This window comes from Perna viridis, chromosome 7, assembly GCF_037379345.1.
Source record: "Perna viridis isolate PV_CMFRI_1.1 ecotype Kerala chromosome 7, ASM3737934v1, whole genome shotgun sequence".
Lineage (NCBI taxonomy): Eukaryota > Metazoa > Mollusca > Bivalvia > Mytilida > Mytilidae > Perna > Perna viridis.
In genome coordinates this window covers 14,981,925-15,007,469 of record NC_142451.1, presented here as the reverse complement: position 1 = coordinate 15,007,469, position 25,545 = coordinate 14,981,925, and the positions used below count along the sequence as shown (strand labels likewise).

The window sequence follows — 25,545 nt, the reverse complement described above, 5'->3', positions numbered from 1 at the left end:
TGGTTTTATTTTTTTAAATTTTTTGTTTGTTTGTTTTTCACTTCATCTGATCTTTTTGACAATGAAGTGTACTTTATATAAATTTAAAAAAAATATTGGCATGGCTGACTGTTTCATTTCTCATTTCAGTCAAACATTTTTTTCCGATCTCTCCGTTTGGTATTTATTTTCCGAGTTAGCCTAATTATCATTTACATAGCTGTAAATTATATTAACACTGTATAAGCCATCTACTAACAGTCCGTATAAAGCCTAGACATAACATAGAATGAGCAATTCGTTAAATAAAAACAATAACAACAAACAAGGACACGCTTCATCTGTATCCAGCAGTCTGTGCCTCCAAATATTGGTGGCAAGGTAGGTCACAAAATTACTTTAGTTTCCCATGTCATGTATTTCCTTCACGCTCCTATGTGCATGTGTTGTTCGAGGATTTGTTTAGTTTTCATAGCTTCGTCATCTTCTCGATTTATAACAGGTACTCGTCATATAGAAAACAAGTACTATCTTTAAAAAAAAGATAGCTGACGCAGTAAAATTTTGTTCTTTTTACTAATAAGTTTCTACATTTCATTCAAGAAAAATAGCACATGGGTTCGATACAGTTTTTTCGAACGCCACCCAGTTATCAGTATTTGGCCGATCGGGAAACAGAATTGCGATCAGGTGACTTGCGTTTCCATAGAAGAGCGTCCCTAAAGTTAAAGGATAAAAAGCGTCGGAAAAATGTTTGAATCGTCAGCCTGTTTATTGAAGTAAAGCAGTATGAATGTAAGTGCACAAGCGGTGAATTTTGCTTTATAAGTAGTGTGTGGATACGCGTCGCTTGATGATATCAGATAAACCAATGATATTGTGGAAGAAGCTAATATAATGCAGTTTTCATAGCTGTTTTTTAATGAATATATTCAAACCCTGGTCGGTTATATACAGAATCAAATAATTGTTTTTATGCGTCAGTTTACATGTGCTTACGGAGAAATATGGAACCTGGATTAAAGGATGTAGAATGTTTCATAAATCTGAGTATTCAAGAGGAAATATACCGTAAAAATGTATTTCTGGTTTTATCTCAATCATTATCCCATTTGTAGAGTAACATGTAATCAGCCTGTATACCCCTTTTTTCTACTGAATGACAATTCTTCCAGATACTCTAATAATAAACTTTTCATTATACAAACAGTAAAATGACGAACTTTAAACGCCGAAGAAACACATAAATCCTTTAATTATAATCCTGTTAGTATTAATTTCCAAAATGATAACATTTGTTATGATATACGGTTTTTAATGTCCTTACGCATTCTCTTATTGTCATGGTTTGGAATATGTATGAACCAAAATGTCTGGCTTTGGTAAGGAACTGTGGGATGTTATGGTCCGGAATGTCTTTAGGTGGAAATGTCCAGTATCGATAAGCCGATAACGTCATTTTCGTAAACAATACGTTGCCATGTTTTTACCAGCCCTATCTTGGAAAAACCTAAGATTTCGTTTGTATTTAATCATCGAAGCTAGCTTCTATTTCCTAGACTGGAATGATTACCAATTACATTTACCAAGTATACGAGAATGAAGCTGCACTGATGCTGTTTTTAAGCTCCTATTTTTTACATGCGCAAACCGGATATTGATGGTTTTTCTGGCCATACATATACTGAACCCAGTTTATAATACAACCATTTACTCTCCTTTCGGGAGCGTATAATGACATTTTCGGTCCTTATCTCTGATTCACGATCATTCACGAAAATGGTCTCTAAAACAAGCAGCGGATTTTTTTTTACCTACTGAATGAAATAATATGTAATAAGTGAAAAACAGAAAAACAGTTCCTTTGGGGCAATCATGGAATTGTGTTTTGAGTATTATTAGAACTATCGTTACTATAAAAAAAAATGGCACTCTTTAGAACTTAAGCTTTCATAATTTGCTATAAATTCACAATTGACCTCAGATAATGTCATCTTGTTCGTCATAAAAGCAACCCCTGTCGAGTTAAATGACAAAGATTCACCAAAGACCAATGACACTGCAACAACAAACACACATATTAAAACAAAATTTAAAAAAAAACGAAAGAAACACAAAAACTATACCTAAATAAACAAACCAGCGGAATGAAAATTTCAATAGCCGCCACACAAACGTACCATGTGGAATAATTGCTCATAATTCGGATTGTTTGCTTACATATATTAATACTGCTGTATAGCAGTAACTTAGAACTGGGATGTTTCTATGACATCAATAGCCACTGAAAAGAACAAACATGTTTTAGAAAGATATTCCTTTATTGTTTCCTTAGTAATAGATAAAACAATTGATATTAACACTAACTGTGATGTATACTTTGTGGTCAATAATATCCAATAATTGTAAATAAATAGTTTATGTTAACTGATATATGGTACCGGTTCAGGAAATTCATCTATCGAGGTTTATATCAATATATTACAATACAAATTTGCTTTAAAAAAATCTAATATACTTAGCGTGATATTACAGAGGATTTTCAAATTCACATAGTATTTTCAATACTTGTCTGAAGTATATAAAAATAATTTAATTTCAGAACTAAAACGAATTCTGTTTGGATAAAAAAATTCTTCCATCTTATAGACCTGGTTTTGTAATGACTGTGACGTCATCAAACCTTTTAAATGATTTACTGGATGATTTCTGATAATTAAATTTAATCATAAGGAATGACTTTTATATTTTTTTGTCTATCTGAAATAATCTCAATGCCCGAGATGCACATTTTAATGCGTAGCAGGTTATTTTGTGTGCACCACGTGATTGAGGTTTAAATTTCATAAACAGTCATACCTTAAATACTACTCTTGCTCTGTAACATCATCCAGTTACTCACTGGAGAGTCGAATGTTAAGAAAAGTATTAACAAGTATCAGAAATGACTGTAGTATGCTTAATGTGTGTTTAAGGGACCAATCCAAATAACATTTAGACACTGTTAATGGCAAAGGTGATTCATGGGGTAGAAAAACCCACCGAACAAAGGATGCTTTTTAGTCTACATATGTTATATGTTAATGAACCGATAGTTTGTCTGTAACTAAGACTTGTTACGGAGTTTGTAACAGTTGCTGGATAAGAATTAAAAGTGAATTCTGTGGGTTTTAACATGTATGAATCACCTATTAAAGACTGCTTCTTAAACAGACAGGAAATCTGATGAAATTAGACAGACATTACAATCATTCCTTATATGCACAAAACTGATTTGTTCATCGTGTCATAGTATTCTTTTCCTCTTTCGTCTACCCCGGATTTGACTTTTTTTATGAGCAACTAGGCGGGTGTTTCTAGAAAAGCAAATGACGCTTACCCTACCGGAGCCCCTGGTCCATGCTCCCAGTTTTTAGTGGAGTCCGAGTTCATTTGCTTTTGTTACTTTGTATGTATGATTTTAGTTACTTAATGTTCTTTGTTGTGTATGTCTGTTTTCCGTGTCTGGTCTTTGTCCCTTGATTTTGATTTCCACTAGAACCTTGGTTCCCTTGATTACTCTGCAAATATTACTTAAGAGTAAATATAAACGTAGCAAGAACTTCACATCTTATGGGGACACAAATCGTTATAACAGTTTAGAAATAATGACTAATGAATATATATACAAGTTTTCTAATCATGTTGATATAGCTGTTATTACAAAACCTTATTTTATAATCATATAAAACTCATCGTCTCGTTTATACAGGGTATACATGGTTAAAAATACTATATATACATTTCATGAAAACAAATAGACAAAATTCGTAACTGTGATGGCGTTTGACCGATATTACTAGAATTATTCATAGAAGAAAGGCAGGAAACGGTAATACATTCAGTAATAGAAAAGAAAATTGTTTTACCCTTCTACTTTGTTGCAAAAAAAAGCTACCGCTCTAACCTGCATGTAAGGTAACAGATATTTGTATCAAAATACTTTTTAGTTCTTTTGTTTGCATTTTGGATTTAGATTAATACATGTTTGCTTTCCTCCATTTCTATTTGATCCTAATGATTGTAAATTTTAGGCAGCAGTCTGAAGTGACATTTATATGTCTTTCTAACGATATGGAACTATCCGCCCATTGCCTGATAAGCGGAAGTCCCTCCTCCTCATTGCAATGGTGAAAAAAAACTTACAATAAAAGCGACATATTTATATGCAGATCGAGTCGTAAATGTCAGTACATAAATTTAGAGATAAAAATTGCTCACTTCAGCGAAGAGCTCCAATAATGTTTTTCCTCAAAGCAATGAAATGAAATAAATTTCCGTTTCTTGGTCAATGAAAACTGAATGATAACTTGAAATTTATTTTTATGACTTCGTAGCTTAAACCTGCCAAGATTTATAATTAAAGTAGAGAGTACACAATTTCAAAACGGACAATAAAACCCCTGGCTTGAGTTATTATTACGGTGTAATGCAATTGAACGTAATGTCGAGTATATTGGTCTTAATGAGAATTTTCCGCTTTGTGCTCATTGAAAAACATTGAAAAGCTATTGTTGCCTGGTTTTATGAGTTATTGTTCATAGAGAATTATAACAACGTATTATAATGACAGTAGCATTAGAAGTGGGTAACTGGGTACTAAACAAATCGAGTCAGTAAGTTGGTAAAGGTTCTATGCACTTTCTAATTTCAAGATGAACTGGAAGTCTCACATAAATATCTGGCAAACTTTTTGAAATGTGTTGAATAAAAACCCATTAAAACCATCTAGACTGTGCGTACAACATTTCTAAACATAAAAAAATAATACAAATAATAATACGATTTTGACCCTTTTCACTTGATCATTTTGTACCTTAGTGATTTTAATGATTGCATTACAATGTAAAAGCAGTTCATTTTGTTGAGTTACAAATGTCAATGATTCTTCGCCTTTGACCAATTATACAAGTTGCACTCCGGCGTGAACGATTCTTGTGTATTAATTTAAATACTAAGCAGAATTGTTTGTAAAGTTTGTTTTTTACTTTCAGGATTTTTCTTTTCCACAGATCATTCCAAATTGGTGAAACTAGAATATTATAATTTGAATTTTTTTTCTGATTTGCTTTATTACAAACACTTGCATCGAATCGTAGTCGAATACCCTTAACTTGTTAAGGGACGTAAGGGTAGTTGTGTACTTAAATATCTTAACATTTTGTTCGTCAGTTGGTTGCAGTTTTACGGCAAATGAAAATAAAACGACAAAAACTGGTCCGATTAAGCATGGCTTTGATTGTCTTCTTGTCTAATCTAAAGTTTCAATTTGCTTGGCGTAATATCAAAATACTTGCCTAAAAGGTTTAGCCATAACAAGTCTCGAAATATTAACAATTGTAGCATTGAACTTTTTTCCAGCATTTTCAGGATGTGTATAAACACATTTTCAAAATGTTGCTGCTGATAATAAATTAACTGACATTAGAACAAAACACTGACCTCATTCAAAGTAGTTTTCGACTTTCACCATTTTCAAAACTGTATACTGCAACTTTATTTAAAATATAACAATGTGTTATTTTTAAATATATGGCATGTAGTATATGTGTATTGAATTTTCTTACAGTAATTTAAAAGAGAACAGCGACAATATGTATTGATTAGAAGATCAATACAAATAAAAGTTTATATACATTTTTATTATCTTCAGGATACTTGTTATTGTAAAATACTAAGTATTGTATAAAAAAAAACCGTCTTGTCATTAATGATAACTTGCGGGTTAAAACACATAACAATATAATATACCTCATCCAATACATAATATACTTCTGAAGAACTATTGGTCTTGTCCTACACATGTTCGTGATTATTGCGAAACGGTCAAACCACGAACTCAAAACCTTATTATTGTTGAATAGAGAAAGATATCGAGATATCAACAAACTAAAGAATAGACGAAAGAATGAAAATTTGATAATCCAAAAATGATACAAAAAATCAGCATTATAATTAGGCTTTGAACAAATTTCAGAAGTATAAAAACCGAGCAACTGTTTATTAAGCAATACAAAAAGCTGCGACATATTGAGACACAGTCAGGCAAAGTTATGCTGTCATACCAACGGCCAAGGCATTCCGAAACTAAGGTAATGAAGCATTGTCAGCTTCAAGTATATGTCAAATGGAAACTTTTTGGTTGCATGCCGTATACATATAATTTTGTGGATTCAAAGGACTTAAAAATAAATTTTTGCCTATTTTGAACTATTTGTACTTCTTCTCTGTTTTTTTTTTTTGTCGAATTTCAAAGGAGAGTAGTAATCCTTTCTGGAATTGATTTGGTTCTATTTGTTTTTGCCATTATGAGACGTCTTACCAAAGACACTTTCATCCTAGAATTCAAATGTGACACCAAGTCTGAAACCTCAATCTCGTCGCATTTCGGAACATCTCGTACATCGTCTGACTTATCGGACGAACAGCAGTAACCTCTACTCATCTGACTGATATTACACTCTCGTTCGAGCCTGACCTATAACCTCCTGTCCAAGTCGTGATTAGAGCGCGTTTGATTTATTCATGATGCGTATTCCGATGACACATTAGTATCCCTGTTGGACGGGTTTTTGATTGTCTGGTCTAGATATTTATTTCTACTGTTCAATGCTACGACATTTGAATTATTGCTTGGTCTTACGTTTTGTTTATAGCCTGATGAAATTGATAACTGTTGTATGTTTGAGATACCTCTCCGTCACAGTGCTTGTTGGAAAAAATTATCTATTCAGAAGACATTGTTTAATTGATGCAGACTTGTTAACTACTTTATCAACAACAGGAAGCATTGTTGAAGTTATATGGATGCGAGACTTTTGTCTTTGTTATCTTTCAGCTTTCTGTATCCCATTTCTAAAATGAGAAGAAAAAAGTGACACGAAAAGGCAATTAATATATTTGGAACAACCTTGTAGGATATGGTTTATTTTAAAGAAGGATTAAATAATCCATAATTAATTAAAAATGTCAAAGAGACATCACAAATCGGTGATTCTAACAGGAATCAAAAGCAAAATCGAAAACAAGACATACAACAACTACCGTAAAAAACAAAGAAAACATAGGACTTAAGGAGGTAGACCTAAGGTAAGGGACACAAATCTTACATATCATAGGAACGTTTGTATTCTGCATTTGACATCAACCTCATGTAAGCATCAAAGTAACATGGATTGATTTCATTCTGCTCCAAATGAAAGCTTAATAGGCTTTGGTGAAATTGAATATGATACAAACATAACACTCATTTCAAGAGTCATGTCCCTTACCCTAGGCCTACCTCCTTAAAATAACATCCTCCAATTCGACTAACTACAAAATTATTTTAATGACATATTCATGCCTTTCTTTACACATAAGATAATTAGACTTACAAAAGTATAAACAACAATAAAAAATGTCTATTATGTCTCTAACGTCAAAAACGTGGTTAGTACGCAGTTATTTAAGAGTAACTCAATTTTGAAATATTATTTGAAATTAAAATAAAACATTACCATGGCGAATGGATAGGTTTCTATTGAGCAGAGGATGCCTACCTTACTGGTGAACCTGTTCCATACCCTTGGAGTTAAGTGGAGTCCGGGTTTCTATGTACGTGTTATTTCGGCTGTTTCATGTTCTTGGTGTGTGCGTGTGTGTATTTTTTCTAGTCTAGTCTTCATCCTTGGAAACCATTATTTTGATTACTACGCGAATCATGATTCTTTTGATTATTCTTATATGTAGTAAGATAATTACGTTTAGTCAATGGCAGTTTGCAATCATTTTGCACAGACAAAAATTAGTGACCACGACAACAACATTAGTTTAAGTCAAAATCAGTATTTCCCCAAAGCTTGGATAAAAAAATCAATACCATTGATAAAAACGTATATCCTTAGATCAATAAATATATATTTGTATTTGGTATACCAATGTAAGATATGTTAGATTCCTTTCAAATTGTTAAACCAAAAAAAAAAAAAAAAAAATGAAGACCTTAGTGGAAAAATCTTCATGAAATATTACATTTTAATATGCTTTGAATTGTAACTATCAACAAAATATGATGGATAGTATCCCTGGTGGGTCGTGTTTGTGGATATATACGCATTGTAACGCCCACCAATAAAATTCTGTCCTCAAATGGATTTTTGATCCGTTTACTTAAGATCCTCTGTGTGTGACGTTTGTTATCGGCGCCGGTCAATTTTATGCTTTAATATTGCGTTTCTGATCGTAGCGCCACGCTTCTAAAATATTTATCCTTTTGAACTTGAAGCTGTGCAATTGAATAAGAAATTAGATCAGCTTTGAAATCGTTGATACTGATGTGAAATTGATTTGCCCCTGTTAAAAAAGTATATCTAAAGCAATGTGTTTTAAATGACTGAGTCATACCGATCAAAATAGTTTGTGAGTGTGCAATACAATACGACATGGATCTTTCTGCTTGTAAAAAAAGGGGTTAGTTAAGTAACACGGCCAAACTGAATTTAATAGTGGCTCTCCAAGTGCATTTTGGTAACATATTTATTTTTATGCTGTTGATGTTTGTTGATGGGTACTATATGCCATTTTACCTTTCTCAAGAACCTCGATAAGCCTTTCTACGATCATCGAACCACAATACCTTTGAAGCATGTGCTTGGGTTTTTTTTTGTTTTTTGTTTTGGTTTTGTTTTTCATTCCTTAAATATATTTCTTTAAGAGATAATGTAGAAGTACAGGCAAATACCTAGTTTTTATGGGGTACTGCTAATCACCCTTACTGCTTAGCATTGCCTATAAGATATACAAAGAGTTGAAGTAACTACTGAAAGGGATTGTTTAAAAAGTGTGTGAGGACAGGTAAACTCTTAACCGAATCGCCATATAAGAATTTTGCATTGAGTGGTTTATTTAATTGTTATTTAGTACTAATTTTATTCTTTTTTTTGTTATTTGTTTATGCTGCGAACAATATTGATAGGTTTGTTTAGATATTATTAGAAGATCGCTATTTTTTATTAATTCCCATTTACGAAATACTACGATACACTTAGACAAATCCCGCCTTATTAAAAAAGTAATCAAGGGAACCAAGGTTATAGCGGTAATCAAAAGAATGTAATTCAGGGACAAAGACCAGACATGGAAAACAGACACACCCAACAAATAACATAAAGCAACTAAAGTCATACAAACAAAGTAACAAAAGGAAATGAGCAACTCGGACTCCACTAAAAATTGGGAGCATGGACCAAGTGCACCGTAAAACTTCTTTACTGAAGACATGTTTAGTTACATTTTATGACAATTAAAATATCAACAAGATTCACATTAAAAAAGTATTCCATTATACAAAAGGCAAAATGTACTTGGGAAACAACCATTTAGGTGTCAGGCCTTTAGAGCTAAGTAAAAACTAAAACAGGATTATCTTCACCATACACAATGTAATATTTGCAACGAATATTATAACACTTAAAATGAGGTATCAAACATCTAATACGGATAATTAATATTTACTTTTTCTATAAATGACATTCCTGTATAATTAAGCTATAGAAAATAAAATGAATGCAATATTCTTACATTTGAGCTAAATAATCAATATCATTAGTCGACCTGACAGTTGCATATACCTAGAGTGATATAGGTGTGGTACTTATATCATTATTTTATCTCTAACAATTATTTAAATAATAATGCATCTGTTGTAACAATCAAAGACTTTCTTGCCTACTTTCGGGTATACACTCCCATTGATTATGGTATCGACACTTTGTTGTTGTCATAAATTTTCATGCGTCCGTTTAACAGCGTTGATCATTAAATTCAATTTTATTACCATTTTCACAATAAACAGCAATTATAAGACAATATAAGAACAATTTCCATAATATATTATTTCATTTCATAGCGACTGAAGTGCTTCAAAAATAATAAAATTCATGTAAGCGCTATTGCTACCTAGATTATAATTACAAGGTCACTGAAGTGTTTTGGCATCATGCTTCAGAAAAAAACCTGCAGCAAATTTAGATCTCTGAACGTCAAAAGATATCATATTGCGCCGCGATCTTAAAACCTGACATTTTAAATTGATCTACGACCAGTTTCTGTATGTTCATAATTATGCAATCACTCAGAGTTTTATATTTGGAATGCAGATCTAACAAACTTAAAAATGTAAAAAAAATCTTCTCAACGCAATGTAAATTGGCTGACAGGGTTCACATGACTTATTTCTTTGAACCTTGTCACCCCTTTTACTTACTGATTTCCAGTGAATTCAAGGCAATTTCGTATTACGTCGAGAAGTAAGCATAATGCTTTGGCTCATATCTTATCTTGTGCATGGTCCAATTTGAATCTGTTTTTTTAGTGTGCTGTCCGAGCCACTAACGTTATAGCGCTATGCCATAACGATCCAAGGGAAAGTAATCCTAGTATTTACCATATAATCTTACATGTTATCCCTGATTTAATTCAGATTGTACACTGCAACTAAAACAGCAAAAAAGTAAATTAACACAACTATAATTTGACCTATTTAAGTTCCTAAAAAATCTGTAATTCTATTGGGTTCACTTTATCATCTCTATTTATTATCTTTGATAAATACTGTATATAGGACGTAATAAATGTCTTTTTTATTTTGATCATAAAACTGTACATGAAAATTAGATAGTGGAGTAAGACATGTTTCAAACTTCAACCGAATTCACATTGTAATACTAAATTTTTAATGTTAAGTATTTTAATAAAATTTATAGTATTTTCAAAAGGGTAGGTTTAATTATTATTATTTATATCAATGATATTTTTAATTCCGTGCTTTCTGTTGCAAAAAGTAATGATCTGTAATGTATTATTTGTAGGTTAACATGAGTCCAAATATCAAAATAGATTGTGCGAATACAAAATAAAAGTAAGTTATCTGGTATTATAGTGAAATTAATTTCACATAATGGGCTATCTTATCTGTATTCACAGTTAGTATTACTTAAATTAAATGTGTCCAGTCGGTAATAACTGGTGTAAACTGATCATACACAGTGTCAAAAATTATTTATGTCAGGTAGTTTGTGTTTAGGGGTTGACATTAGGGTGCACTAAATTAGCCATAAAACGCCAAATTCTCAAAATTTATTAGCAGCCATGACACTACTAAAAGGCCAATTTTATAAACGTGGCTTCATAATAAGATCTTGCTTATTCCGGGATGGTTTTCTTTCGAAACATGTGTCGTTCACTTTTGTGAAATTGTTTGTTTGATATTTGTTTTTGCAATATAATGCGAACCAGGACTTTTTGTGTGAATATTTCATTAAGATACCTTTGGATTCTTCTATGACAGTATTTGTAAGTTAGTTTAGGACCAGATGTATTTGAGATCAACCATAATTATATTGAAACGTTTATTTTTCTGAAAGGTGTACTTTAAGCTGAAATCATAAGTTTTGGCATGTATAATATTTGAAAAATAAAAATAAACATGTTATGTAAATGGAACTGAACAAATCTTTTTAACTGGTAGTTTTATATCAATCATGAATTTATTTTCAGTTTTACGAAATAAATATTTTGTGGAAATGTCTTTCTCTCTACTAGTGTTGAAGTTCAAAATGTTGTGACCGATTTTTTGTATGCATCTTTTTCCAAAACAAACTTACACGAGGTCTCTGCAATAGAAATAAAACTGCAGAATTGTTTTACTTTTATAAAAGACGACTTGTACTTACACACCGACAAGTAATATGCTAATTGTTATTTCAGTTTTCAAAACTATTTTATGTTTGTATTATCTATAATTTTATATTTTGTATTTAATTTGTATATGATATACAGATATCATCCGTTTCTGATGTAACTGCTGTCTGTATTCAGACATGCTCAAGTGTTATAATTAACACACCAATGTATCTATTAAAATTTTTTTAAATAAAAATTGCTGAACATAAGCCACAATAACGAAAGAATCTGGATTTATAATGTTTGATTTCATTCTGTTCAATATACTTTCTAAAATATATATATATATGATATGTATATCATAGATAATAAAATACAAAAACCTAAATATTTGTTCATTTATAAATTGACCCTACAAATAATTCATTCGAAATGTAAACATATTATTTGCACTTGATTGTTTTAAGAGAATTAAACGATACTAACAAGAAGGGTTTCACGATTAGATTGAATTGTCAAGTTATCATCGTTTATGTATCTTTTAGATAAACACATGAACGTAGCAACAATATCAAGTCCCTAACGGATAATTAATACATATTTCATAGATATTACATATTGGATTATTTGATATATAATAATTCATAAAGTGTATAGGGACTACAAAACATGATGGTTACTAAGTGATGTTACAGTATTTTAGAGAAATAAAGTTCTCACTTTTTTCAAACATATATTATAAGAAGTTTCTTGCGCCATGTTATTTAACAAATGAATCTGTAATTGAATAACAAACAACAGGTATTTGTTTTTATTTTCTAAAATTCCATGAATCTTCATGAAAATCCCTTATGAATTATTTTTAAACAGTAACAAGGCCAAAGTTGTCAGGATTCCTATTGAGAGCTTCAAATAAAAGTTATCAGAAAACAATAATATAAAATTTACTGCCCAGACACTTGCAGGTCGAATATTTTAAAATAAAGTTAAAAGTTGAAATATGCGGCGATTTTTTGTTTTCATTTACTCCATGTTAAAGATGAAAGGCTACCGGGAAACTTTTATTGCCCATAAAAGAACAATTGTTAATGGAAATATACTGGTTTAATGTGTTTTCCGTGGCGATTGGGGATCCAGTTTGATATATTTACGACTCTGTATTCCGGATTTAAACAATCGAGCACTTGAAGTTCCCATTGCTTTATTTCGCTCACGTAGACAACGAGTTCTGAATAAACCAACAAGTTTCTGCTGCATCAGTTTCTGGTCTTTTGATGTTATGATGGTTTTGTTTTCGTTGCCGTGGAGTTCTGTGGGAATACGTAGACAGGTCCATTAGATTACGATGGTCGGGGATGATATTGAATAGGATCGCATGCTGGCAATGCTACCGTAATAATGACGTTATTATTCATTACAAAACCAAGGACTACAGGATGGAAATAAGATAAACGTACTTTGGTAAAATTCAAGGAAAGGGTGGTCTGCAGGTACTTTTTATATCCGTGTAATGATGCAAGTCTTATTTCAAATAATTAATTTTTAATATGTTTGTCTTTATATTTCATCAATATGAAATAATGTTCAACGTCAAGTAAAATTTATATCCTAATGGGTTCTTAGTAAGTATACCAAGAAAAATGACCGTAATTTGATTTGCTGATCTTGTTCGTGGAAAAATATTGTGAGATTTCTTAGGTACTGCTGCGTTTTCCCCATTTTATCGTGATACTTTCACACACATACATTGTATAACATATATCTCTCTATAGAGATTTTTAAATAATTTTATATTATTTGTTTATAACTTTAAAATACAACATGGGTTCATTAATAATGACCACTTGTATAAAACAATACTGAAAAATTCATGTATTTAATCAAATTTAATTTCAAAACTTGAAAGTAATATATGTATTTGTATATGCAGATTTTCTTAATTTGATCATCTGTTTTGTGCCTAGAAAGCATAATATAATTGAAATGGGCCTTTAAAATGCGAAGTTTTCTGTTTTGTTTTTTTTAAATAATTTTCGTAAACTTAAACAATACGTTATCTATATAACATCTATATAACATGTCCAGACAGTTAAAGATTTGTATGAGTTTAAATCTTGTTTCTGTTATCTGTTCGATAAAGGTAAAAGAAAATGACAACAATTATTAGTAGAAAAAAATATTCACGTTCTTTGAAATGTATTCGATTTACATGTATGCCATGTCACCTTTTACAACGAATTAAAACAAACGTTCAAATCTATTAGCATTTAATATGCATTTTTAAACAAAGAATATACATAAGTGTCAATATAGTCTATGACAAGACATATTTCATGTAGCCATTCAGGCCAAAACGTTTATCAAACATGAAATTTGCCTTTTAAATACATGTTAATCGAAGAAAAATGATTACATGGTTACAGAAGTATCTATCTTTACCTATACATTTCGATACGTACATCAATAATGATGTCAAGGGTGATAAATTTCTGAAACAATATAATTTATTTTCCTATAAGCATAATTTATATAATTTCTTAATAAACAACCAAAACAAAAGAGGCAACAGAATCAATTAAAATAACAACTGATATGTTGAAATCCGTCATCAAATTAAACCATTATAAAACAATTAACTATTTACCTTGTTTTACGAAAACCTAACCCAATTCAGTCGGAAACTGTTCTTATGATCCTCACTGCATCGGTGCATATTATGTCCGTTTGTTATTTATATTCATTTAACGTAATCTTTAAATTTGATCAAATTTGATGGACCTAAGTAAAATTATTAAATGCATTTTATGATACAAATGTATTTCATTTTATTGCACAGAAAATACTAACTTATTAAATTATCCTTTTTTTATAGCAGGAAATCCATTTTGACTTTCATGATTTCATTAAAGCATTGACATATCTTAATATTATTTTTTTTTATTTTTCAGGGTAATAAAAAGTGAACTGATCTTTCAACAGTTGCAAACTGTTCGGTCCTGGTAGTTCTTTGTTTACTAGAAGTCCAGAATTAGTTGCACTAAAATTCGTAGTCATTTAAGAATTTATTTCAAATCATTTTTGATACTACCATTTTAAAACCAGTGACATAAATTTGTATGTAAAAGGTTGAATAATCTATTGTATTATTCTATTATGCTGGTACTAAAAGTATATAAGTACAAAAATGTTTACAAATAAAGCTTATTCATTTTTTTTCATAATCAAGATAAGCTCGATCTAATTCACAACGAAAAGGATGTAACAAAATGCTGTCAACAGTAAAAAGACATACCGTCGCTATATAAATGTACATGTACGAACTAAAACTACACACTTTCTGTAAAGTAATTTAACTGTTTTCAATTCCTTACAAAGAGCGTGAAATTAAAATCAAGGGGTACACAACACCAAGGAATAAAACTCAGCAAAACGTTTTATTATGTGACATTCTGATATCAAACACAAAGCATGTGTGTGATCTAAAGATTTCTTGATGATAATACTATATATTTATTGAAATTATTCCAATGAAACACATGGTTAAAATTTCTTAAAATTTACATATGTTTCCTCTTTTATCAACGTAAAACACTGAATAAAATTTCAAGAAATTTAAACGAGCCAAATACATCTTAGAGAAGATGTTAGTTACCCTCTTAAATATAACATGTTATAACGTGATACATTAATAAATTGTTTTATTGTTTTTTGGAATATTTAAACGGTAAAATGGTATACAATGCCATAAAATTTCAACATATCGGTAAATCATCATCAAAATGCTTAAAATATATGTTCTAGTGATTTCATGATCTATTTTCACAACTGTATGTAGAGTTTGAGCTAACAAAAAGCAGAAACGTGATGGCTATCTCAATCTTTGGTGTTACAAACAAACTTTTTTATTTCTGAAATTTTTTTAGGATAAATAAACCAAACGATTGTACGGTATTACAACTTTTTTATGAATATTAAACTGCAAAAATGATATGTGATACACACCAAAAGCATTTGTACTGCAACAAACACGTCAGCATCGTCATAGCTAACAATTGTTTTATGTTTACGTTGTCATTAATTCAACAACAAAAACACAATAGCAATAATTATCGAGAACACGAAAGAAACGCCAAAAAAAAGCCCTGAATACAAAAAAAAAAAAATCGTTTTCATATTATCAAAATATTGTTGTTTATTAAAAGTAAACAGATTTAAAAAAACCCTTTTTTGAAAATACACGTTGTGGACTTCAGTTGAATACATACGACATATATTACCGGGTACTAAATAATACAAAAATGTCATATAGTGTTTATACATAAATACTATAAGGATAATACTGCCATTTAACGCAAAACAATTGTGCACCATAAATCTAAAGTTGGAAAATATCGACATAAATACGAAGAAACTTATAGTATCTTTTTTTCCAAATTCGATTGATTTATTGATTGGAGTTTAACGCCCAAGCAGCAATGTTTCAGCTATATCCGGGCGATGAACGTAAAATGGATGATGAAATGAAAAATGGGATGAGGCACATGGACAATAGGGTCGACGACTTTCGATTGCCACTGGAAATAAGGAGAGGTGGGTGGGGTCGTTCAATTAAGCCTTCTGTGGCGGAGAGGAAAAGTTCCTACTCCTACAGAATACCACACCAGGATTCTTTAACATGGCATATTGCCCAACACGTTGCACCACTATGGTTTGCGTTCAGTTTTTCCGTATTATAGCCTGACGATCCCAGCATGTAGCATTCCCAATGGTACCCCATTGCACCACCTAGGGCACACAACCCAGTTGTTCGGTTGCTAGCCAGGGTTCTGAACAATATTTAGTGCCTTTTACAAGCTTAGTGCTGCTGTGGGCCTATTCATTTGACACCAGGACCTGCATGGGGAGCTTGTTTCAAATATAATAAATAAAAAAACTATTCATTATGTTTGTTTGACCGGAAAGATGGAATATGCATTGTAAAAAATATTTAAAATGTATGAAATGTGTACCATCATTTTCTTTATTTCACAAGACATGGCTATGTATTCATCTTAAAAAGTTCTATATCTGGTAATACAGTAATATCCATTGTTTTCACTATGTGTCTTCGTGTCGTTATTTGATTTTTTAGCTTATTTTGAAGAAGATTCATAATTCTGTTTCCGTGAATTTTATTACTTTTTTGTCCGTGCCTTTCGGAGCTTACTTTAAGGTTTGTTTACACTTATTGAAGACCTTAATAGAACAAGGAAGTCAGTCAATGCTAGCTTTGTAAGCTAACATTATATACACACAACAAACAACACAGCCCAACAATCGTTCTATGATATAAGGGTGACTGCAATGGGTGTTCCAGAGAAGTGAAGCTAAAATGAAATTAAACATCGCAACTTATATGTACATTAAAAGCGTTCAATATTGTACCTCAAAACCTAAATGTAACTTACAAAAGATTGAACAGACTGCCACATATAGATTCATGAAAATTTTCTTTGACAATTAGTATAACAAGTTTCCATGCGAAATAAAACAGACCTAAATTGATCCATGAAATAAAAACAAATACAGAAATGAAAATAACAAGATGCACAGCATATATATATTTTCAACTTTTATTTATTATTACAGAAAATTTAAACAGAACGTATATACTATCACGCTTTTAAAAACTGATAACCTATAAGAAATAATACAATACAGGCGCTGAAGTCAGTCCATGTTACAAGAGTTTGTAGATTGGTATGGTGCTGTCGTCGTCCTGTTTTTTCGTGCTATAATTTGAGTATTAGTTGGTCGATCTTTATAAAATTTTATAACAAGGTTCCAACCCACAAAAAGTAGGTTGATTTTGATTTCGGGGGTAATGGCCTCATCTGTTTTAAAAGGGGGACTAAAAAGTACCTAAAACAAGCATTTCATGGAATTTAACTATATTACTCCAATAAACTCATAGGAAAGTCTATGATATTGTTACACGATTGATTTTTAGGATAAAGACTTGTTCTCTTCCGAAATAAGGGGCCTATAAGGGGACCAGAAACATGCATTTTCCTGATGTCCTGACAATAACTTGGCTATAAGTGAATGAATCTTTTTGACATTGTATTTAATGTGCCATACCATAAAAGGAAGACTGGGATTGGTTGATTTTTTGGTTGTGATTTGAGCCAAGTAAGAATAAAGGGTCAGAAAATAGTAATTTTTTGATTTATTGACGATAGCTTGTTTATTTATGGTCTGATTTTTACGTTTTTATTAGATCCTTGCCTAAGTTGTTCAATTGTTTATGTTGTCCTCTGTGTATCTTCGTCAAGACGTTCCACTCATCAGCTCTTAGGTATTGCTACTTCCAAAATATTTTTATGTGCAATGATGTTTTTCTTAGATAGAGTTAGGCGTAGAAACCAGACTATTTTTACCAGTAATTCATTATTGAGATATAGTATGTTAATGACTATAACTATATTATATACTGATACTACTGTCCTAACAGGTATCAAAGACGCATATTGTTTGATACTCTGTGTCCTTAGTGATTTGTATAGGAATCCTTTAGTATGCTTTAGCGAACTAAAAGAAAACGTGTCCCCCTTTTCTAGTTATGCTCGTCAACTTATTCTACTAGTCAAATGAATAAGTCATTTTTCTTACAATACGAAAACATACTGAATATGACAGCTGTAATAAGCAGTCAAGTCAATGCATTTTACAATTCGACTTATTCGTGATACAAATCAAATTAAACAAATGCGTCTCACAACATCATTTAACGTATTGAATAGGTCATAATAGACATCGAATATTGGTGTTCTCAACTAAAAACTAAATTTAATAATGATTCTATGGAGAAGAAAAAAATGCATAGATGTACAAATAATATAGCTTTAGAATTTGCATTTTTTTTTTCATTCCAAAAGTCGGAAACATTTGTTTTAATATTTAAATCCTTTATGATCATAGGGTTGTGAATAATTCAAATTTAACTCTTCTGTGAATACTTGAAATTTCACTGCATGTAAATATGTAGACTACTTATTGGGTATTAGAAATATTTGTCATCTTGTCCACATGATTCAGTGTTTTTGACGTTCTTTATCATATAACCTGGAATATCATATAAGTCCTGGAAGTACGTAGAGGTTACAAAACTGTAATCTTTAGTCATGCAAGAAATATAGGTCCAGTGGACCTTGCAAAGCTTTTCATGCATACAAAAAGTGATATACCCCTCTCCCATGTAATAATTCGACAAATATTCCCCTCCTTGGAATGACGCTTGGAAAAGTATACACGATAATAGTTCATCAGTCCATTGCAATGAGTTGAAAAACACTATCCAATTTGTATATCATCATATCGGTTAAAATAGTATTCTTTTCCCACCATTGTATAATGTTACATGATTGTGAGGTATTCAATCAAATAGAAAGTTTTGATTGGTTATGTTATGAATATTCATAGATGTATAAAGTAAAGTAACTATGACTCAAATGTCTTTTGTGTATGTTGAAATGTTTTACACATACATAAGACAGGCACACAAAAGTTTGTGGTTTAGGTTTTCAGTTTCTATATAAATAGACTTTAACCAGTCTTTTATACAAGCCGATCGTGTTCATAGTATCCTTTAAGAACCTTATTGACAGTACACTACAATGAGATGGAAAACTACCCTTCAGAAATTGAACTAGCAGGCATTTTCTTTTTTTTTAATCTGCCAAAGTTGCTCATGGCGCGACAAGTGTAAAGTTAAAGCAATGAAAATATGGTGGAAAATGGAAGATAAAAAAAGTATATGAAAAATACATATGACTAAAAAAAAAACAACGTGTCATGTTATTTTTAATAACCTTTGTCACAGCAGTATTCTATTGGTGTCAATCTATAGATAAACTGTAATTCTTATTGTAAACGTTCAAAATGAATCTCAGTCTGTAATACAGAGGGTGTTATTCACAAACTTTCTATGTTGAGCACAAAGTACGAATGAAGTCATATTCATATAACGCGTTAATGGGTTACTTGAGGGTGCCTGGATTGCTTTCTTGCAATGGATCTTTTCCATGACACGTGTTTTAAATATGCCAGGAGTCAGACACTCCTAGATATGATTACACAATGAAAAATGCATTTGACTTGATCTGGTTATGTTGAAATTTATTACAAATGACACCATTCACGTCATGTTAAGGCTTGTTTGAATGATTAATACCAATTAAGGTAATTTTGACGTTTATTATTGTATGCAGTTCCCATTTTAATTAACGTATGTGGTTAGAAATGAGATCTCAAGGATTCTTTCTTCTGCATTTTGATTCCAAATATAAAACAATATGACATACATTTGCAGACATCTGGTTGGAGCAGTTTATCATTATATTTGAAAGCTGTCACAGTATACTTAATTTGCATATGTTAAGAATGAAGTAATTTGCATATTTTGTATTATCAAACGGAAAATATTCAAATCAGCATATCAAACAGCAGATAATTCGACCTTGACCTATTTCAATTTCCCATGAATCATTGTCTGTCACATGACATACGTCCATCAATTGTTAACACAAATACATCATACATCCTGCTTCTGTCATAAATGACAATCACAATGACAGAACAAATCATAAGATGCTTGGAATTTGATTATAATAATAAACTGGCTTCAAAACGTCTTAGAAACTAAATATGTTAATTTATTATAGTTTGATAAGGAGTCGGTGTTCTCATAAATGAGAATGACTTATGACATTTTTTTTATTCTACATGGGGCAAAGGGTCTTTGAACCCTTTGTTTTTGTTTGATCAAATTACCTCTAACAACATATAAGTCAAGTACAGAACAAGACTAACCTTACGTCAAGTACGTAAATACCGAATGATGGTTCTGTAAGTGAAATCAAGCGTGCATGCTGTTAAAGGGAAAACTCCTATCTTATATTCCATTGAACGACGACGTCGAAAGAAAAGGGTGACAGAATAAACGAACAAGTTACTAAAAACTATTGTGAAAAACAAAGCAAACTGAAAGTAAATTGGTCTTCCCTCGAGTTAACAAAACTCAACCGGTTACTTGAAAGGCTTTTTTGAACGACAAGTAAATCCACTGAGATTTTAACTGCATTCGTAGTTTTACATTTCTGTGCATTTTTTATATTGAATGGCGTATTTGGACTTTGAAACTTAACAAGGAAGTGTTATTTAGTTCTTCGAATCATCTCAGTTTTTTTTTCATAGAACAAACAGGTTAAAGGCTGTACTATCTCTAACACAACAGCTACCCCTTTCAACTAACATGCAATTATGAAATTACTCATTTATCTGATATTTTTCTTTGTTTTCCTTGTTGTGATAACAAATATAAATTGCTAGCTATATAAATGTCAAAGATAGAAAAAGAACTTCTATTTAACATATTTTCTACTGATAAAAAGTCACACGAACTACTAGTATTTTTACCATGAATGACAACATTATTATGTAGACTTCAATGTTGAGCAATTGACTGTACGATATTACTATATGTTGACTTCAAAATTGACCACCTTACGTATAAATTGTACAATATTACAATATTACAATATTCTTCAATATTGCCCAGGCCAATGTACGTATTAACCCTACGATATGACAATATGTAGACTTCAATATTGATCAATGTACGTATTAATCGTACGATATTACAAAATGAAGACTTCAATACTGACCATTCACGTATTTACCGTACGATATTACAATATTCTTCAAATATTGACTAATTCACGAATTAACCGTACGATATTACAATATAAAGACTTCAATATTGACCCATTTAAGTATTAAGTATTGGCCATAGATAGATGTACTGTATGCGCTAACGTCGCATGGATGAAAGATATAATGTCGGTTTCTTTTATCATCACTTAGGCCCTCAGGTGTGATTCAGCATAAAATTTAATCAGAAAATATCTACTTGATCTAAGTGTGTATCTATATTTTAATGGACGCTAAAGTCAATGAGTACATATTATTGTACACAAACAAACCTTATAGGAAAATAAAGTTTGATAAAACTGAGACATTGCAATAAACGAAAAAGTAGCTTACATTCGGTAAAAGAAAAGGCCCTGGCTGTACAAACTATGCCAGTGACCATATCAATATTTTAAGGTATTTTTTGTCTTTTTAGCCTACTTTAATGTTTTAGATCACAGCAGTTCGATATAAAAACAGTCATCTTCAGCATTCAATTCATAATCCAATAACTACAAATGATATGTGCTATTGAGTTTGGTTGTATGTAATTTGTATTAAATTTTATTCTAATTCTTATATTTTTTACTGATACAATTGTTTTCCTACAATTTTATGTAGTAGAGATTAGTTCATTGACTTTATTTGCCAATTCACGAGTCGCCGTGGTTACCACAGGGGAAGAAGGTACACGGAGCATCAAGATATTTACAAAGAGCCTTGAGTATGTCCTGAAGCAAAATGGGTACAATTTTATATTAAATCCACTTGTATTTGAAATAAATGTGCTTGATTATTTATTGCACGTTCTGAATTTTTTCTCAATGTTTTAAAATTAAGAATACAAAAACAAACAATTGGTAGGCTCGGAATACCCCGTCCCTTGATCCCTCAATGGCGTCCAAATTTATAAGATGAAAATATATAGTTATATTTTCAAGCTTCTGTAGGATCCTTGTAACCTGGACACTTTCTGGACAAGAACCCGCAGATGTGTCAGATATCATGTTATACATGTAATTTTTTTTATTTATATGATATTAATATCTATCCAGTACCATAAACATCAATAATTTAAACAGAATATTAAGGATCTGACCTGACATACGTTACAGTTTTCTTTCTTATGTACAATGTGTATTTATTAATTACAGGCATTTTTTGCTAAGGTTACTTGCTGGCATCACAGACATTTCATTTATTCACACATGTACAACTTTGCAGTCATCCAGTTATAAGAAAAGTGTTGTTCTTAGTTTGTCCTATTTAAATATATTCGTCTCTCATTTGTTTGCGTTTTGCAGTTTATATAATTCTATTATCACGGTTTCTTTTAAGGTTCCACTATATAAATAGGTCACTGCAGATAACTTTATGACAATTTGTGGTAATAAAGCTATATTGAGACACTTAAACAAGCATATCCAACATTTTTTTCAAGTAAAAGGTATTTATATTTCATAACCTTACATAATAGAGATCCTTGAAAAAAGATAGATATTATTTTTTATTTTGTTATGAAAATCTGTAGCCATGGTAACATAATAAAATTATACATCAGTTTTCATAACAAGTTTGGGTGCCTTCCCAAAAATAATTGTCAAAAAAACATGTTTTCTAAAATATCAGGCACTTAAAAACTGTCAGAAAAAGTAATTTGGCATGGTATTATTGTAAAAAATCAAATAAAAAGAGTACTTTTTTCTGTTAATTTGTTCATGATTTTAATTCTTAAAGTTCGTGCGAAATTTTGCATTTTTGAAAAACAACCAGTTGGTGTAGGGAGGACAATCCAATCGGATGAGGACCTGAATGTTTCCGGATATCTTAAAGCCTGCGTTTTACACTTCCATACCTTCACAAGCATTGCATCTATTCATGTACGAATGCTGCAGGCAGCCCTCTCAGAAAATGCAAGAATCTTGCAAAGTTGGTTTATTTCTAAAACTCTAGAATAGCCTTATGTATGCGATTCTCCTTCGAGAACTGTTTAAGTGTGCACCTTATGTTCTATGTTAGAAAATGATAAAATAAAACAGTTTCATACATAAGTTACGATGCAATCTGACATAAATTATACAATGATGATAATATTATCTCTTAAGATTGTTCCTTTTTACGCTGAGAAAAATATCATAAATTACAACCACCTCCATTGGATATAACTTACTCATCCTCTGTTGTAATAAAAACAAAATAAAATTTTCTTCATAGCCAATGCAAATCTAAAAGTAACAACCCTGAAATTGAGTTATTACCATAACGTGGTCATGATAATAATTCATACACAATTTTTATACCATCAGAACTGTAATTGATAGGGTTATAAATTGAACGTAAAAGTAGAATTAAAACTGCACTCACCCAACGCAGTCTTCTTCTTCTAGAACTTTTCAGGAACAACACACGCTAAAGGAGGGATAAGCTGGCAAAACATTGACCCTGTTCATGTAGAAAAGTTGGGGCATACCAGGTCGTGAAACAGAGAAGGGAACTATTCAACCAATCAAAATTATAGCTGTATTAAATTTACAATGATATAAAACGCCATCTGTTTTGCAAAAAAAAAAAAACCGCAGTTTATTTCGAAATAAATGTTTTAATTTTATCGTGTTTTAACAAATAGGTTCACAGCTTGTATTAACAATAATTTGCGCATTAAATCGATGTAATTATTCTAGCTAAGCAATTGTGTAAACTTCTTTTTTATTATCAACTAATAAATGATCTCTTTTATAAGATCCTATAAACAAAAATAAAAGAATACACATCGCAAAAAATGTTTTTTAGCGAATCATATAAAATAAGAAGACAAAAAACAATAGATGGAACAAAATACTATATTAAAGGTAAAACGAGATGAAGCAAACAAAGACCACAACTTTTGTGAGAATGACGGAAAACTCCATGTGCGGTTCTTATTCCAACACCAAGCCGCCATAATTTTATGCAACTTCATTTGCTCATTCAGTTTGTGTGTGCACCCAGGGAACATTTCATCTCATTAAAATGCAGGTAGTCCTTTGAAGAAATGTTTTCTGCGGCACATTAAAGATCTGTAATATGCCATTACGGTCATTTTACTAATTTAAATTGCAAATAATGGTCATTTATTTTCTCATTTATCTGATTGGAAAGGGGAGGTAAACGAGAAAATTAACAGGAATTTTTTTTTAGATTATTTGAATCTGTATAATGGCGTAAAAAATACCGTTAAATATATTTCTCATTTTGTGTGCGGTATTAGTTGTTTTGTTGGCAGAGAAAGTATGTTATAGACCCTTTTTAAAATGGTCATTTACTTTGGACCACTTTCATCACTGTTTCGGATATTTCTTTTGATTTTTATAATACATTTATCTATGACGGCGAAATAAATATTGAACCTATTCTTTTTGGCAATGATTTACTTACTCATGATCAAAACACTGCTAACTGCGTTACGGTTCAATGCTTTATCAATGTAAATACACTATCAAACATAGTGCTTTTTCATTTATATGCAAATGATTTTTGGTATAAAATAATGTTTTGTTAGATGTACTTTGATTGATGTATATGTATATCTTTCTTTGTAGGTTTGTAGTGTGTATGCTATATTTGTTGTGTTAATTATAGAGACTTTAACTTTGTCTGATCCATTTGATAATTTTTGCATTAAAACATGTTAGAACTATTTGTTTTGATTTCATAAATTAAAATTAACCTTTTCAAGAACGCCTAAAACTTGAAGAAAAGTTTCGAGTTTCGTACCTATTTCATTTCTTCTCGATTTGACTTTTAATAAGTGTGTGCGTATGTTCCTTAGTTGACGAAAGAAATTTGTTAGACATTTCCCAATGTGCATATTCAGAAGAAAAAAATAATAATATAATATGATGGTCATTTGTGCAACAGGTATATTTGCAGTTTCAGTGGCCAGTCGAAAGCAAAATTCTGCTGTGTAAAATGTCTCACCATGCATAAAAGGCCATAGACTGTCTTAGATTGTTTTTTTTTATCATTGTTTGGTCGGGTTGCTGTCTCGTTGGTACATTCCGCGTTTCCACTTTCTTCTCATACATAACAGAATTTTCTCTTCATTACAAATGAAATATATTTTAAGAAAAAAATGTTTTAAATAATTTATCTGCG

General features: G+C 31.1%; 2 long non-coding RNA genes across 2 annotated transcripts; one reads left to right on the top strand and one right to left on the bottom strand.

Annotated features, from left to right (window-relative positions):
• Positions 1-5,639: 5,639 nt before the first annotated feature.
• Positions 5,640-23,905, bottom strand: LOC148611490 (uncharacterized). The gene is made up of 2 exons (XR_015924134.1): positions 23,776-23,905; positions 5,640-6,873 (listed from the first exon to the last, which is right to left on the bottom strand). It is a non-coding gene; the product is annotated as an uncharacterized LOC148611490 (long non-coding RNA).
• LOC148611491 (uncharacterized) lies at positions 11,223-14,903 on the top strand. Its single transcript, XR_015924595.1, has 2 exons — positions 11,223-11,352; positions 14,631-14,903. It is a non-coding gene; the product is annotated as an uncharacterized LOC148611491 (long non-coding RNA).
• Positions 23,906-25,545: the final 1,640 nt, after the last annotated feature.